The sequence below is a fragment of the Podarcis cretensis genome (assembly GCF_951804945.1).
Source record: "Podarcis cretensis genome assembly, chromosome: 4".
Classification (NCBI taxonomy): domain Eukaryota; kingdom Metazoa; phylum Chordata; class Lepidosauria; order Squamata; family Lacertidae; genus Podarcis; species Podarcis cretensis.
The window spans coordinates 15,463,136-15,479,194 of NC_137173.1; positions in this window are offsets into that span (position 1 = coordinate 15,463,136).

Genomic DNA, 16,059 nt, shown 5'->3' on the forward strand with positions numbered 1-16,059 from the left:
CCGGGATTCTCTGCAGGCCAATCAGATTGTGGATTCACTTCCACCTGGAGCTGGATTGGGTGGCTCCTAGGGACCAATCAGACTGCTGCATTTTGAATCCTATTGTTCTAGGACCAATCAGACTGCTGCATTTTGGATCCTATTCAACTCAGTACATAACAGTGCCCCTCCCCAGAGGCACGAGTTGTGCCCAGCTTTGGGGGGTGAGGGGTTGCACTTTATGATCTCCTCTTTGAAGTGAGGAGAGGTGAAGCATTAGTAGCTTTTTTTTCTGCTTGAAAGAAAGGCAGAAAAAAAGGCCAGGGTGTTATCATTATACCATGAGAACAAATGGAAACAAGCAGGCAATGCTAGAAAACACCATCTGGAGATGTTTGCTTGGTAGGCCTCATTTGACAGTACACCTGTTGTCTGCTTGTGATGAAGAATGCATGAGCAGGATTAGGGGTAGTTTTTTTTAATACCCAAGTGCCTTTGGTTCTTCCAACTGTCTGATTCAGAGACAGACAGAGCGAGAGAGAGAACTGTTACATAAGTCCATCATTAACACCGGACTAGGACTCTGCAGTATTTCAACTCTACTCTTTTTCTGAGTTGCGGTTCTGAGCCCTGGCCCTTCCAGCATTCCTCTCTAACGCCCGCCTCCCACTGCTCTGATCAAATTGGGAGCGCCCAACCTCAATATATGCAAACCACAGCTGTAAAGGTCATACTGCCATGCGCACAGTTCTGACAAATGGCACCTCTGTGTAACAGAGACAGTCTCCACATTCTCTTGGAGAACATAAGAAGGTGGCTCCTGGGCAGGCCAAAGGGTCCATCAGGACCAGCATCCCTTAACAACAACAACAACAACAACAACAACAACAACAACAACAACAATTTATTATATGTACCCCACCCATCTGGCTGGGTTTCCCTAGCCACTCTGGGCAGCTTCCACAAAGACCAAAAATACACTAAGATGTCACACATTAAAAACTTCCCTGAACAGGGCTGCCTTAAGATGTATTCTGAATGTCAGGTAGTTGTTTATCTCTTTGACATCTGATGGGAGGGCATTCCACAGGGCAGGCGCCACTATTGAGAAGACCCTCTGCCTGGTTCCTTGTAGCTTTGCTTCTCACAATGAGGGAACCGCCAGAAGGCCCTCGGCGCTGGACCTCAGTGTCCAGGCAGAACGATGGGGGTGGAGATGCTCCTTCAGGTACATTGACCAATCAGATACCTATGGGAAACCTGCAAGCAGAATCTAAGTGCAATGGCACTGTCCCCACCTGTGATTTCCAGAAACTGGTATTCAGAGAAATAGTTCTGATAGCTGAGGTAGAACACAGTCATGGCTAGTAGCCTTTGATAGACTAATCATCGCTGGAAGTCCATCAGTCCTCCTTGATGGACTGGCATGGGGACCTCCATCACTGTGAGATGCCACAAGAGGCCCCATCATTTCTAAACTGAAACCCATTTCCAACCTTTTTATTTTTAAAAAATTGTTCTTACAGGACACAGCTATTTTTATGTCTGTCCATCATCCTATTTTTAGATAGGAACTAGCTTTTCTCAGGCACTTTGTCAAGCGGAACACTGAAGTGCTTTTCCACGTGGGATTCTGAAGAGGAAAGTTCATACGCTTTCCGAGTTCCTCTTATGCAGTGGCTGCACGCAGCAAACTTTATAGCTTCCAGGGTATATGTCATTTTGAAGGCCAAATAAAAGTCAACGGCAAAACCAGGATGAAGGAAATTGGCTGCACAGCTGTGCTGTAACTCAGCAAACCTGCATGGCCTTCTTGAGCAAACGGTGGTCAAATCCTGCCTAGGAAGTACTTTCCTAACCTACATGAACATTGGGGAGAGCAGGGGATGAGGCAGGAGAAGCTGTTGAAGACATGCCCCCAATGGCGTCTGGGTATTCAGAAGCATTGTTGCCTCCAACTGTGGAGGCAATCATGGTTTGTAGCCATTGATAGTCCTTTCCAGTGCTGTTTTTCTAGAAAAAGGGGTACCACAAACACTTCTCTCGTTCTCTTAGAATGGCAATGGTGCCCACCTGAGAGATGCCAGAACTGAGTTCTGGTGAGTTCTGGCTGGAAAAAAAGTCCTGGTCTTCACCATGAATTTGTCTAATCTTTTACAACCATCTAGGTCAGTGACTGTCAGGGAACTGCCATCGGCTCAGGGGTGAGAGGGGAAAAGCCGGATGGATTACAGAGAGCCCCCAAAGATTGTGGGAAGCATTGGAAATGTAATGAGACTGAAGGTACATTCTTTCACCTTTGGTGGACATGCCCAAGGATTAAGACATTCTGGGAGATGATTTACAATGAAATGAAAAAGGTATTTAAATATACCTTTCTGAAGAAACCAGAGGCCTTTCTCCTGGGCATGGTCGGCCAATTGGTGCCAAAGAAGGACAGAACTTTCTTTATGTATGCAACAACAGCAGCAAGAATACTCATCGCGAAGTATTGGAAGACACAAGATTTACCCACCCGGGAAGAATGGCAGATGAAGTTGATGGACTATATGGAATTGGCGGAAATGACTGGCAGAATCCGAGACCAGGGAGAAGAGTCGGTGGAAGAAGATTGGAAAAAATTTAAAGATTATTTACGGAAATATTGTAAAATTAATGAGCTATAGAAAAACGGTGGAATGAAGTTATATGGCTTTGGCAGAAATGTTATAAGGAACTAGGTACAGATACATTGTTAATGTATTAAAGGGAAAAAACAAGGTTAGAATATGTTAAGATTAATTACAGGACAGGAAATAGATGAAGATGGAAAGGAATTGCTGAAACAGTTAATTGAAGTGGAATACAAAAAGGGAGGCGTGTGGAAGTCAATGAAACAAGTGAATGAAAGTTAAGATTGAAAATATTGGAAGTGTTTTTAATTGTTTTTGTTTTGTTTTGTTAATTCAATGTTTTATGTAGTGTTTTTGTTTCTGTTTTTGTATTTTATTATGTTGATTTGTTTAATTCTTTTTTTTCTTTTTGTAATCTTTAAACTCTTAATAAATATTATTTTTAAAAAAAACAACAACAAAGATTGTGGGAAGCAGCAGCTTCTCCTCAGCGGGTGAGAGTAACCACGCCTCCAGTGGAGAGAAGCTTCACGGCTCGGAGGAGGTGAGGCGTTGCCAGGACACCCAACCTGGGCAAAGCGGAGAGGAGAGAGGTCCTCTGTTACCCACGCCTTCCCTGTGCAGTAAGCTTCTATGGCGAGAGGGGAGGCACAGACTGGGCGTTAAGAAACTACTCTGCTGGGGAAGGTTTAAGGTTTAAGAATGAGCCAGCCATGGGAGAGTGGCACTCTGCACAGAGAAAGTTTATTTTGGCCTCAAAAGCAAGGCTTCACAGCTGAGCAGGGAAGCATTTGCCTACTTGCTCTCTAGCAACCCCTTGGTACCCTAACAGTGACTAACACAACTCTTCCTATTTTCCAAAGCAAGAATGGAGAACCTGTCACCCTCCAGATGTTGCTCCCACCATTCCTGACCTTTGGTTATGCTTGCTAGGACTGATGGGACTTGTGGTTCAGCAATATCTGAACGGCCAAACATTTCCCACTCCCGCTTTAAGGGACCCAACGGCACCAAAGCTACAATGCGGATCTTAAACCATACCTGACCTTGCCAGACTTCAGTAGAAAATCCCTGCTCCAGATCCTATGTTCAAGGGTTTGAACAACATGGCTTTTTATCTCTCTAGGTTCAGTTTTCTACATTTGAATTCCCAGCCGTACCTATTTCTGGAAGCAGAACCCCTCTGTTGGTGCTTAGTGAATTATGGTGCTGCTGGAAGGCAGGTAATGTGACGAGTGTCTGGAGGTGAGGCCTGTCCTTTTGCCTAGACATCATCTGCGCAGTAAAATGAAATGTCAGCCTTACTGTCGAGGCAGATGTAGCAGGCTACGCAAAGTTATAAAACATTCTCCCGACGCCTCTGCGTGACAGCCGAACATGTGCAAAAATATCGGGAAGTTTGGCGCTGGATGGGAGAAATGAAACCTACACAGAAAGATGTCTTGTTCTGAATCAGATGTTTGGTCTGTCTAGTTCTCTGGCTGGGAGGAAGTCTCCATCAGTTTATCAGACCCACGTCTTCCCCAAGCCTGCTAAGTGAGGTCTGTTTAAAACAGAGGTAGAAGCTTATGCAGGTAAGTTCATAAGAGCTCTGTGGATCAGGCCCAAGCACCATCTGAGTCAGGATCCTGTGGTTGCTATTTTTATCTATTACCCTCCATTCACGCTAAGGCCCCAGGATGGGTGGCAACATTAAAACAATATTAAATACAGTTCAAAACAACATAAAACCATAAAAATAAAGTCGGTCCTCAAAACATACATCTCCAGACATAGAATTGTAGAGTTGGAAGGGACCACAAAGGTTTTCTAGTCCAACCCCCTGCAACGTAGGAATCTTCTGCCCAACGTGGGGCTCGAACTCACAACACTGAGATTAGGAGTCTCATGCTTTACCAACTGAGCTGTCCCTGCCAAAAGCCAGATTCTCCAGAAGCACCTCTGTGAGTTCCACAGCTTAGGGGCCACCACAGAGAATGCCCTCTCCCAGGCCACCAACCCGTGAGCCTCTGAGGGCAGTGAAACAACTAACAGGGCCCCTCTGCTGATGTCAGCAGCTGAGAAGGTCTTTAGGGACGGAGGCGGTCTTTTAGATAGATGGGGTTTCATTTGTTTGGGCTTTAAACTCCGAGATGAGCACCTTGAATTGGGCCAAGAAACAAACCATCACAGGAGCGAGCCAGTCAGTAATCACACAGTTCAAAGATGGAGTTAACTCTGTATTAGCAAAACCACAACCTCCACAGGTTGCTTGAGTGTCAGGCCTAATGAGCAGAGCGGCTCATTTCTGGTGGTCTTCCTCCATGAAAATCAGTTGTTGAGACTGAAAGTCCCCTCTTCTCCAGGGCTTTCCCCCAGCGACCAGAGACTGTACCTGCATGCAGCCAACCTCTCCTCCACCATTTTCATGCCTCTTCTGGTTCTGGAAGACAAGGCGAGAAGGGAACTTGTCACAGCAGGAGGTGGAGACACCTGTGACTCTTCAGCAGCCTGATTCATCTCTGCCTCTTGGTCTCCCTTCTCCCACTCTCCTGCTTCTGCTTCTGCCTCTGATTCTGGACTTCTGTCTGCCACAGACTCTCCCAGCTCACTAAGCCCTGTTACCTCTTCAGCTTCCAATGCCTCCTCTTCCCAGTCTTCTCCCTCTTCGTTGTCTCATCACCAATCCCCAGCTGTGAGTCTTCTTCTCTTGCTTCCTCCCACCATTCCTCTGCATCCAACCAGGCTGGATTTAGACACCCCAAGGAAGCATTTTCAGCTAAAGGCGTTGCAAACTTTGTTTGAGAAACTGGGTTAGCAGAAACGGAACTCCACAGCGCCGTCTGGTGTCACGGTGTTAGAATGCATATAGCAGTGCATAGAAAGCGCTTTTTCTTTGCCAATGTAGCTGAGTATCAAGTCTGTGACATGAATTAGCTACCGATGCAGCTATTTTGAAACAGAGGTTATATGAGATATAAATAAGAATGAGATCTAAACTTCTTTTGCCCCCCCAAGGCCAGATAATAGCAATCAATCAGTCAATCAATCAATCAATCAATCAATCCTTGGAATGGAATCTAGTTCTCCAGATGTGGCCCAGCCAAGTGCAGAACAGATGTTCATGTAGTACAGCAGGCCTGCATGTACCAATGTTCTCTCACCCACTGGCCTCAGATCATTTTGTAACCTGTCCCTGTTTAGGACTGAGCGCTGTGTCCCTTTGTTTTCCATCTGCAGCACCTTCACCCTCCTGCAGCACCCTGTGGAAGGAAGTCTTTCATGTGTTTACTTATGACCTAATTAAGTACTTTGTATTCATTACTTCCCCGTCTCCGTCTCCCAATTAATCTCTTCAACGTAATTACTTTGCCGTGTACACTCTGTCAAGCGTGCAGCGTCGGACCTGTCCGGTGTTTATTAAATGGAGCAAATGTATGGCCAATTAGTCTGCAAAAGATAAAAATGGGTGTCTGCCCCTAAAAGCACCTCTTGATCTTCGCTGCTCTTTCCCACTAATGCACATTTCATTCCTATAAATCCAGCATCTCATTCGTCTGGTGGCATGTTTATGTTCCCTCTGTTGCTTCGTTGAAGATGAATGGGAATGCAGGTGAAAGCAAAGGAACGCTCTGAAGTGCCACCACCCAAGGCCAACGGTTATAATAGAATTGTAGACTTGGAAGGGACCACAAGGGTCATCCAGTCCAGCCCTCTGTAATGCAGGAATCCTTTGCCCTACCTGGGGCTTGAACCCACAACCCTGAGATTAAGAGTCTCATGCGCTATGGCACGCATAGGCAAAATCGGCCCTCCAGATGTTTTGGGACTACAACTCCCATCATCTCTAGCTAGCAGGACCAGCGGTCAGGGATGATGGGAATTGTAGTCTCAAAACATCTGGAGGGCCGAGTTTGCCTATGCCTGCTCTATGGCTTGAGCTATCCCAGAAACTTATGCCGGAGGAAACATGAGAAGTGGTTTCACACATTGCATTCAGTGAGCTGACACTCTGGAAACGTGTCTACACAATAGTTGCTTAAGGATAATTGGTTTAATTGACACTGAAATGGGAATGTCTGGGTACTGGTGAAAGGTTTTACCAGGGGGAGATTCCATTGACTAAAGAACAGTAAAAAGAGCTCTCTCTGAGTTTTAACAAGTTGATAATTAATTATTGTTGTTTCCTGCTAGCTAACATGTGAGTGTTATAATCTTAGATCAGGTGACAAAGGTATTTGGTTCCAAATCTGCATTTTGAAGGGAGTTGCCCTTGAGTCTTTTGTCTCCATACTCTGTGAAGATGGAAATGAAGCTCTCAAGGAAAACAGCTCCAGGCGAAATGGATAGGGAGAGTGAGACACCTTTGCTTCTAGGTTAGTTTGGATTATTTCATATTTTCTAAGATGCTGAGCCTGTGACGGACAGCACAAGATATTGTATGGGTGATTTTCAATGTACAGTACATTTGATGTTTTAATTCTGTTTTAAAGAAAGTTCTGCAAGTAAAAAGTCTGAATAATATTATTATGGGTCTAGGCAATGCTTCATTCCAGAAGGAACAGTTTTCATGTAGCCAGTCGCTTCTAATTGTGCAATATTAATATCAGCAATAGAGTATGCATGTACTTTTTCATGCAAACACTTGCACACGTTTAGAGACAGCTTGCGCTTTTGTTCAAAGGTGAACAAGCATACGGTTGCATATGGTGATTGCATTAATTTCTAGTCAATGGCCTCTTTGACAGCAAATGCACAGTGTTTGTGAGCCTGTTTGCCCGAAGTCCTTTCCTGGAAATCCTGCAGGCAATTGCGCCGCAGAAATACAACATTCATCTAAGTGCAGTTTGAAAATTAGAAAGCAGTTAAGATAAAAAAAATGGCATTTTTTTATTTGGCCGAATGGGGAGGAGGGTGTTCTTCTAAAGGCTGGCAGCAAATGGCTTGCATACGTTTTTATGGGAAGGAAGGCCAGGGATGAGAAATCAATGAGGCTTTATTTAATCATAGCTAACGATTTCCCACAGTTTTAGCATCGCTCGGCCACTGAGAGACTGAGGGAGCCCCAGGCAATGACAGAAGCACACTGTGTTTATGGCCTGACCGTGGCAGTTCAAAAGGAGAATTGGTGTGCCAAGGGTATTTATTGACCATATAAGGAGGCACTCTCTTTTGGGCAGTAAACCATGGCTTTGTACCCTGTAGGAATGATGGCACACCTTTGCCGGATGAGTCAAGGCCACTGCACGGCTGGTGTAGCTCAGCAATCACACTTAGACAGGGTTACCAACTTAACAAGAAAGTGAACTGTACTTTTTCAGCCTTGCTTGGGGATAGATGTCTCAGCCTATTCCTGGCCTGTGTGAGTTTCACGAGTCCGCTCCATCCCACTTCCACAAATCACTTGCAATCCATTTTTGTGGTGTTTGTGTGATACACATTGCAAAAAAGATTGCAAAGAGGTCACGCAGAAAATGTGGTGTATAATTTCGCTAAATAAATTGATCAATTCTGTAAACATTTTTTTCCTTAGAGAAGCATACTCTCTCTCTCTCTCTATATATATATAAAACCAATCTTACACAGTAAAAAAGAATTTAAGCAAATGATACCTGTTCAGAACAAATGAAGAATGACAGAAAGAGCTGGTTAAGAGTATTTTTAGATCTACCGTATATATATTTATGTATTAATCTGTGGTTTGATTGCCTAGAAGGTGAACATCAGGAGGAGAGCATAAGGCTGTACCTTATCTCAGGATGTTTATTCCAATGGTTTATAAATAAGCTCCATCTTTTGATAAATTTATTGAATGTACTGCCTTCTTTACACCTCTTAGAATGTGTGTGTTAAATGGTTGAGTGTGTTAGGTATGTTTAGCCTGAAGAAGAGAAGACTGAGAGGTGACACGAGAACCATCTTCAAATATCTGAAGAACTTTCCCATGGATGATGGATCAAGCTTGTTTTCTGTTGCACCAGAGGACAGGACCCAAAGGAGATTCTGACCAAACATTAGGAATAACTTCCTAATTGTAGGAGCTGTTCGACAGTGAGATGGTCTCCCACAGGAGGTTCTGGACTCTCCTTCTTCGGAGGTTTTTAAGCAGAAGCTGGATGGCCATCTGTCATGGATGCTTTAGAGATTCTTTAGCGGTGATTCCTGCATTGTAGGGCTGCCTAGATGACCCCTGGACTTCCTTCCAACTTGACAGTTCTATGCCTACGTTCAGTTTGGGAAGTAATCCATTGGTACAGTCAAATGCAACATTCCTTCCTCCCCCTGTATGTGATCTGGGAGATGGGCGTGGCTCTGGCTGACTCCATAAAAGAGCCGAGTCGTGCAGCCATTTTCTCAGTCTGTTTTGTCTTTCTATTGTCTTGCTGTTCTTTTGCTGCCATGCTGCTCTCCAGCAGCCGTTTTGTTCTATTAATGTAATTTTTTCTGTCTGCTGGCTCTCAGCCAGCAGCACATGAGTTCAGTCTCCCAATGAGATGAACTCACTGTTTATTGTGTAACTATTAAGCAAAGCCTGCCTTTCAGGGATCAAATCGTAAACTGAAATGTGAGTAAACTTTTTGTTACTTTACTCGGAAGGACTCTTGCGTCTTTATTCTTTTAAGAGGGATTAAAGGGGTCACCAGGAAATAAACTTAACTAAGAGATTCAAACGAATCTGCAAACTTGCTTCCAGCTATATTGAGGGGACTCTGCTCTGCTACATCACTTACTAGCATGAGTGAAGGAAGGATGATACTTATTCAATATATCCTTTTCTACTTCCCCCACCCCCCAGGGCAGGTGGTGCTGTGGGTTAAACCACAGAGCCTAGGACTTGCCGATCAGAAGGCCGGTGGTTCGAATCCCCGCGACGGGATGTGCTCCCGTTGCTCGGTCCCTGCTCCTGCCAACCTAGCAGTTCGAAATCACGTCAAAGTGCAAGTAGATAAATAGGTACCGCTCTGGCAGGAAGGTAAACGGCGTTTCCGTGCGCTGGTCTGGTTCACCAGAAGCAGCTTAGTCATGCTGGCCACATGACCCGGAAGCTGTATGCCGGCTCCCTCGGCCAATAAAGCGAGATGAGCGCCGCAACCCCAGAGTCGGCCACGACTGGACCTAATGGTCAGGGGTCCCTTTACCTTAACTTTACCCCTCCCACCAGGGGAAATATAACTACCAAACTTCTAGAAGACATCTGAAGGCAGCCCTATTTAGGGAAGCTTTTAATGTTTAATAGGTTATTGTATTTTAGTGTTTTGTTGGAAGCTGCCCAGAGTGGCTGGGGAAACCCAGCCAGATGGGCGGGGTATAAATAATAAATTATTATTATTATTATTATTATTATTATTATTATTATTACCATCCTTAACATTCCCACATTCAGCTACTTGTGAGAAAGAGTCCACACATGGAGAGCAAAACAGAGATGTGGTGGTCAGTCTCCTCTGTGGTGCCCTTAAGTCTAGCTCATTTCTCATGGCACACTAATATGCCCTGGAAGACAGTTTGCAAATTATTAAAGTATTTAAAAAAGAAGAAAAAGGCTCCAAGTGAACAGTGACTGACAGTGCCTGAGTGACACAAATCAGCTGAAAGTGTTCCCAAAGAAATCCCAGCAGTTTTGCAATTATGCTCATCCTTTTTGCTCATTTGCTCCTAAAATTTGTTCATCCACCCACCCTTTTGATAGCCTCATCATCACAGCCATTTTATAATGAGAAAGATTGCTTTGAATGTTGGCAGCTCCTTCGTTTCATGCAAAAGAATGGAAATGTCAGAGGAGCTCCAATTTAAGGCGTTTAGCTCTCCTATGAAATCTACTAAATTTAAAGATGACCATTAAGTATGATCAAGTTTGAGCTAAATAGGATTGTGGCAGCTTATAGGACACCCCCCCCACCCCCATTCGCTCTCCCCTGGTGTGCAGATGTTGTCCAAGATGGTGTTGATTGGTCTAAGTTCAAAAAGCCTCTGCAAGCAATTGGTTCAGACCTCTGGCGAGAGTGATCTGACTCAGTTCTCAGTGCCCACCTGAGAGGAGTTCCAGTGAGTTCCATCTGGAAAAAATAGCCCTGTTTTTCCCAGGGAGGTTCGTTTGGTGCCTTCAGTATACACCTTTAGCCAGTTAATCACCTTTGGCTGATTAACATCCCAGATCCTTTTAATTGTGCTTGTGGGAGGGCGTCAGGCTTCAAGGAATTGTCTCTCTCTCTCCCCCCCCCCCCCGGCAGTAGATAAGCAGAACAAGGAAAAGGAGTCTTCTTACCAGTTAGAAACTTTAATGATCACAGTGAGAGAACAAATAATCTATTTCCTAGGAATGGCGGTGCTCCCAATTAAGAGCACCCCACCCACTTCCTTCCTAGTCCCCGTCATCATTTCCGCATCTTGTAACCTGATCTCACAGGTTGAGAGCCAGTGTGGTGTAGTGGTTCAGAGCGGTGGACTCGTAATCTGGGGAACCGGGTTCGCGTCTCCGCTCCTCCACATGCAGCTGCTGGGTGACCTTGGGCCAGTCACACTTCTTTGAAGTCTCTCAGCCCCACTCACCTCACAGAGTGTTTGTTGTGGGGGAGGAAGGGGAAAGGAGAATGTGAGCCGCTTTGAGACTCCTTCGGGTAGTGATAAAGTGGGATATCAAATCCAAACTCTTCTTCTTCACAACCACTGTGCTTTCTGTGCTTTCTGTGCTGCCACCTTATCTGCTCTTCTTGACCTTGGGCTGAGCGGATGAATGCTTTCCAGAGACAGTGAGTCTGTTAACTCTCTCTCTCTCTCTCCCTCCCTGTGCTTCTTCTTCTAGCTGTTCCCCATCCAGTATTTCCCAGCTTCTGCCTTCTGAACTATGCCCCTCTGCAAACCACTGTTCCAAATCTATACTGTTCTCCTGCTCCTGGGAAGACTCAGGAGCAGCAGCAGGGGCAGGGGGAGGCTCCCACCATTCCCCCTCAGTGTAGCCCTCCTCAGCACGGTCCCTGATGGAGGGGGGAGTTGTTGCTTTGCTTTGTTCTTGTTTTTTATGATATATTTTGTGTTTTTATCTTGCATTTTTAATGCTGTGAACCACCCTGAGATCTTTGGATGAAGGGCAGTATACAAATTTAATTAATAATAATGGTGGAGGGAGATCTCAGTCTAGATTTACCAAGTTCAAAACTGGCATGCTTGCCACCAGTAGCACACCAGTGTTTAGAGTGCAGATACGTGCTGCACACTGTATTGCATCTTGGGAAATTACATTTGATCCAGCTGCTACAAACATATTTCAGTGACATTGTTCTGGATTAGCTTTCGTGGAAACCAGGAGAGGATCATCTACCCCATCCATAATAAATTGTGCATGGGTGCTGGTGGTTAGATCGGGTTAGCATAACAAATATTTCCCATGGCCTTCCCCTTAGTGTCTACATGCCATTTCATCTGCCTGCCATTGTGGCATGTTAAGTAGCTCCAAAGATGTCCACTAAGCTTTTGGAAACTTTTCATAGTGAGAAGTAGTTGCAATGTAGAAACTACTTCTCTCTCTCTATTAAAAAAAGCATTCCTATATGCACACTTCATGTAGAATTTGGCAGACCTGTTTGGCTCTAGCTATAAGCACACAGAGCCCAAGATCACTTATTTGAGTCCCACTGAATTTATCTAATATTCTGTTCTGTTTAAAAGTCTGCATTTTAAGCTCCATGATCAACAACAGCATGGCCTGATCATCTGAAAGCAGTTTATTCCTCGCTGTGCTTGCTCTCATAAGATTAACTGGCGATGCCCAGCAGATATCATGCTTTATATTTTGCCAATCAGCCTTTATGGCTTTTTACAGGCCCAGCCTTATTCCTTCCGAAATGATCGTGCAGAGAGAAATGCAGGATGCTATCAACCGCCAGGCATCCAAATCGCTCCTGATCAATGGATCACATGACCTATCTGGAAAGTGATGAAGTTCAAAGCTTCAAATAATACTCTGGTGTAATTCAATACTGGTGGTCAGAACTGGTCTGGGGAAAATAAGGCTATTTGACTTTCGTCAATCATATACCGTATTTTTCGCTCCATAAATCGCACTTTTTTCCTCCTAAAAAGTAAGGGGAAATGTCTGTGCCTCTTATGGAGCAAATGCATGGTCCCTGGAGCCAAATTGCCCAGGGGAGAAAAGCAGATCGTGCTTTTTTTTTTTCAGAAAGAGGGAAGGGGGTGTTGAAACAAAGCCGATGAGCAGCTGATCGGGTAAAAGCCCATGGATCCTCAGGAGTTTTGCATTGGGTCACCCCAAATTCACCATCAGATCACATAGCATGTCCATGGCTATAGCCTGCACCAAAAAAATCATGCATCCACTGTTTTGTGGGGCCACAATGGCGCAAAAACGTGGTTACAAAGCATGAATCCACATGGATGCTCAGGATTTTTGCATTGGGCTACCCCAAACTCACTGTTAAATCACATGTCTGTGGCCACAGCATGAACCACAAAAAAACATACATCCACTGTTTCGTTCAGAATATTTTTTTCTTGTTTTCCTCCTCTAAAAACTAGGTGTGTCTTATGGCCAGCTGCGTCCTATGGAGCGAAAAATACGGTATTTGTAAATGGATACAGAGTGCTTATCACAGCTTTGGGGGGGGGGGAGGGAAAGGAGGAGAGCCCCCCATTTTAATGGTTCCTCGCCCCCTCGAAGAGCATCTTCCTGTCATGCCTGCAACATTTCATCAGCTTGAAGATTCTTCCTAAAGTGCAAGGATTCATTAAAGTCATCTGAAAGCAATTTTCAATTATCAAAATACTATTTAAGGACTGGAGCGGGGAGGGGGAGAGAAGTCTTTGATGATGACAAAAGTCAGGAGTGATTGACACACTCTTGCTTGTCATTTGGAATCAATTTCACACTTGGGGGACGGGGGGTGGGGTGGGGAGAGGAGGATATAACTTTGCAAGGAAGGAGATCATCCGCTGTCAGCAGGTGACAAGAAGCAGGAGGTGCGAGGAAGGGGATGAAAGCAAATTTGACTTCCATGGGAAAGAAAGGAGCATGCAACTCTTCTGACGTGGCACAATTTAACCTCTGTTAAAATGCAAGCAGTGCACACCTGAAGTGGACTGGGACACCTGCCCTGGCACAACAAATTATCCTCCTTGGGGAGGAATCCTCTGCTGGAAGCAGGGCTGTCATTGTTCCTGCTGAGCATCTTTTAATAGCACTTTCCTGTGCTGTTTAGGATAGTGGGGAGGAATGAATGGCTCTCAAGAGGAATCTTTCCTGTATTAGGTTTGATCAGGGTGGGAACAAAGGTGGAAAACCTGTGGCCCTCCAGATGTTGCTCAACCCCAAACCCCACTTCTACAGATGTTCTAGATCGGGTGGCGCTGTTGTCTAAACTACTGAGCCTCTTCGGCTTGCTGATCAGAAGGTTGACGATTCGAATCCTCACGACGGGGTGAGCTCCCATAGCTCTGTCCCAGCTCCTGCCAACCTAGCAGTTTGAAAGCACGCCAGCGCAAGTAGATAAATAGGTACTGATGCGGTGGGAAGGTAAACGGCGTTTCCTTGCACTCTGGCTTCCGTCACAGTGTTCTGTTGCACCAGAAGTGGTCTAGTCATGACCGGGAAAGCTGTCTGTGGACAGTTAAGTCCAGTTAAAGGCGACTATGAGGTTGTGGCTCTCATCTTGCTTTCAGGCCGAGGGAGCTGGTGTTTGTCCACAGACAAACCAGAGTGTGTGGAAACGCTGGGGCAGAGCAACGGGAGCTCATCCCGTCGTGGGGATTCGAACCGCCAACCTTCTGATCAGCAGGCCCAAGAGGCTCAGTGGTTTAGACCATAGCGCCACCCAATAACACCCACCCAAATATATATGATGGTGCAGTAAAGCCCGGAGTTCAGCTGCATAGCTAGCCGCTTCGGTGCCTGGGGTGGCACACGGGCCCTGTGCATAGCTGTCAACCTTCCCTTTTTTTGCAGGAAATTCCCTTATTTCAGTGCCATTTCCCACTGCTTCCCGCTGTATCCCGGATTGTTAGATATCCCGTAGACTGTCTCCGGGACAGGTGAGGCTGCTGATCCCTTATTTTCAAATCCGAAAGTTGACAACTACAGTGGTACCTTGGGTACCACTTACATACACTTCAGGTTACAGGCTCCGCTAACCCAGAAATAGTACCTTGGGTTAAGAACTTTGCTTCAGGATGAGAACAGAAATCGTGTTCCGGCAGCACGGCGGCAGCAGGAGGCCCCATTAGCTAAAGTGGTGCTTCAGGTTAAGAACAGTTTCAGGTTAAGAACGGACCCCCAGAACGAATTAAGTACTTAACCCGAGGTACCACTGTATGCTGCTGATCCCTTATTTTCGAATCCGAAAGTTGACAGCTATGGCCATGTGGGGGTGGGGCGAGGGGCCTTCAGGGCACACCAGAATCCCAGTGCCTGAGCCCCGTTCCACTCTGGTGCCTTGCAGGCCCACATTGCTTTTTCAGGCAGTGGGGAGCCTGTAGGCCTCCGAGCCACCACATCACCCCCAGGAGAGACGCATGGCTCAGGCACAGTAAGTGCCACCCCCCGCAGTGTGGCTCCCAGTGCCCCCTCCTGCAGCTATGCCTCTGCAGGAGATATTTTTAGAGATGCTTTCTTGGTGGTTGTGGGTTAAACATCTAAAGTGGAGCATTTTAGCAGATAATGGGAGGGAGGGAGGGGAAAACACCCACCCAGCATTGCTGAAGCCCCAAATGGCGTTTGCTAATGATAGCAGCGACTTTGAAGAAGTAATGAGGCATATATTGAAACATTTGGCACCCAGAAACTCAGAGCAAAATGTATTACTTTTTAGTGTCCCGAGAAAAGGCAACAAATGCATGCATATGGTTAGAGATGGGGAAACATTTGCTTTTAACGGGAAGGACAGACTTTTAAGCAGCCATAAAGAAGCACAGTGGAAAGCAAACACATCCATCTCCCGTTCTCCACACAGTCTTTATTCTCAAGGGACTGCAGCAGTGCAGTTACTGAGTTATGGACTGAGCTACTTAAGCTGGCTGTGAGTGCGGATCAATGCACAAAGTGGGTGTTTGTCTGTCCCAAGTGAGTCCAGGTCCTTGACAACCTGGAAAGGGCACAATGGTACCCATGCAACATTGGGCAGCACCCCTGATCTACATAAGACTGGACTTGGTTGGACCATTAGTCTGGTCTAGTATTAGGTGGCTCCCTTTTTGGCCACACAGAGTACCAGTATACAGAATTATCTCTTTTACGCACACATAAACCAACCTAGCGGGACGCGGGTGGCACTGTGGGTTAAACCACAGAGCCTAGGACTTGCCGATCAGAAGGTCGGCAGTTCAAATCCCTGCGATGGGGTGAGCTCCCGTTGCTGAGTCCCAGCTCCTGCCAACCTTGCAGTTCGAAAGCACAAAGTACAAGTAGATAAATAGGTACCGCTCCGGCGGGAAAGTAAACGGCGTTTCCGTGCGCTGCTCTGGTTCGCTAGAAGCTGGCCAC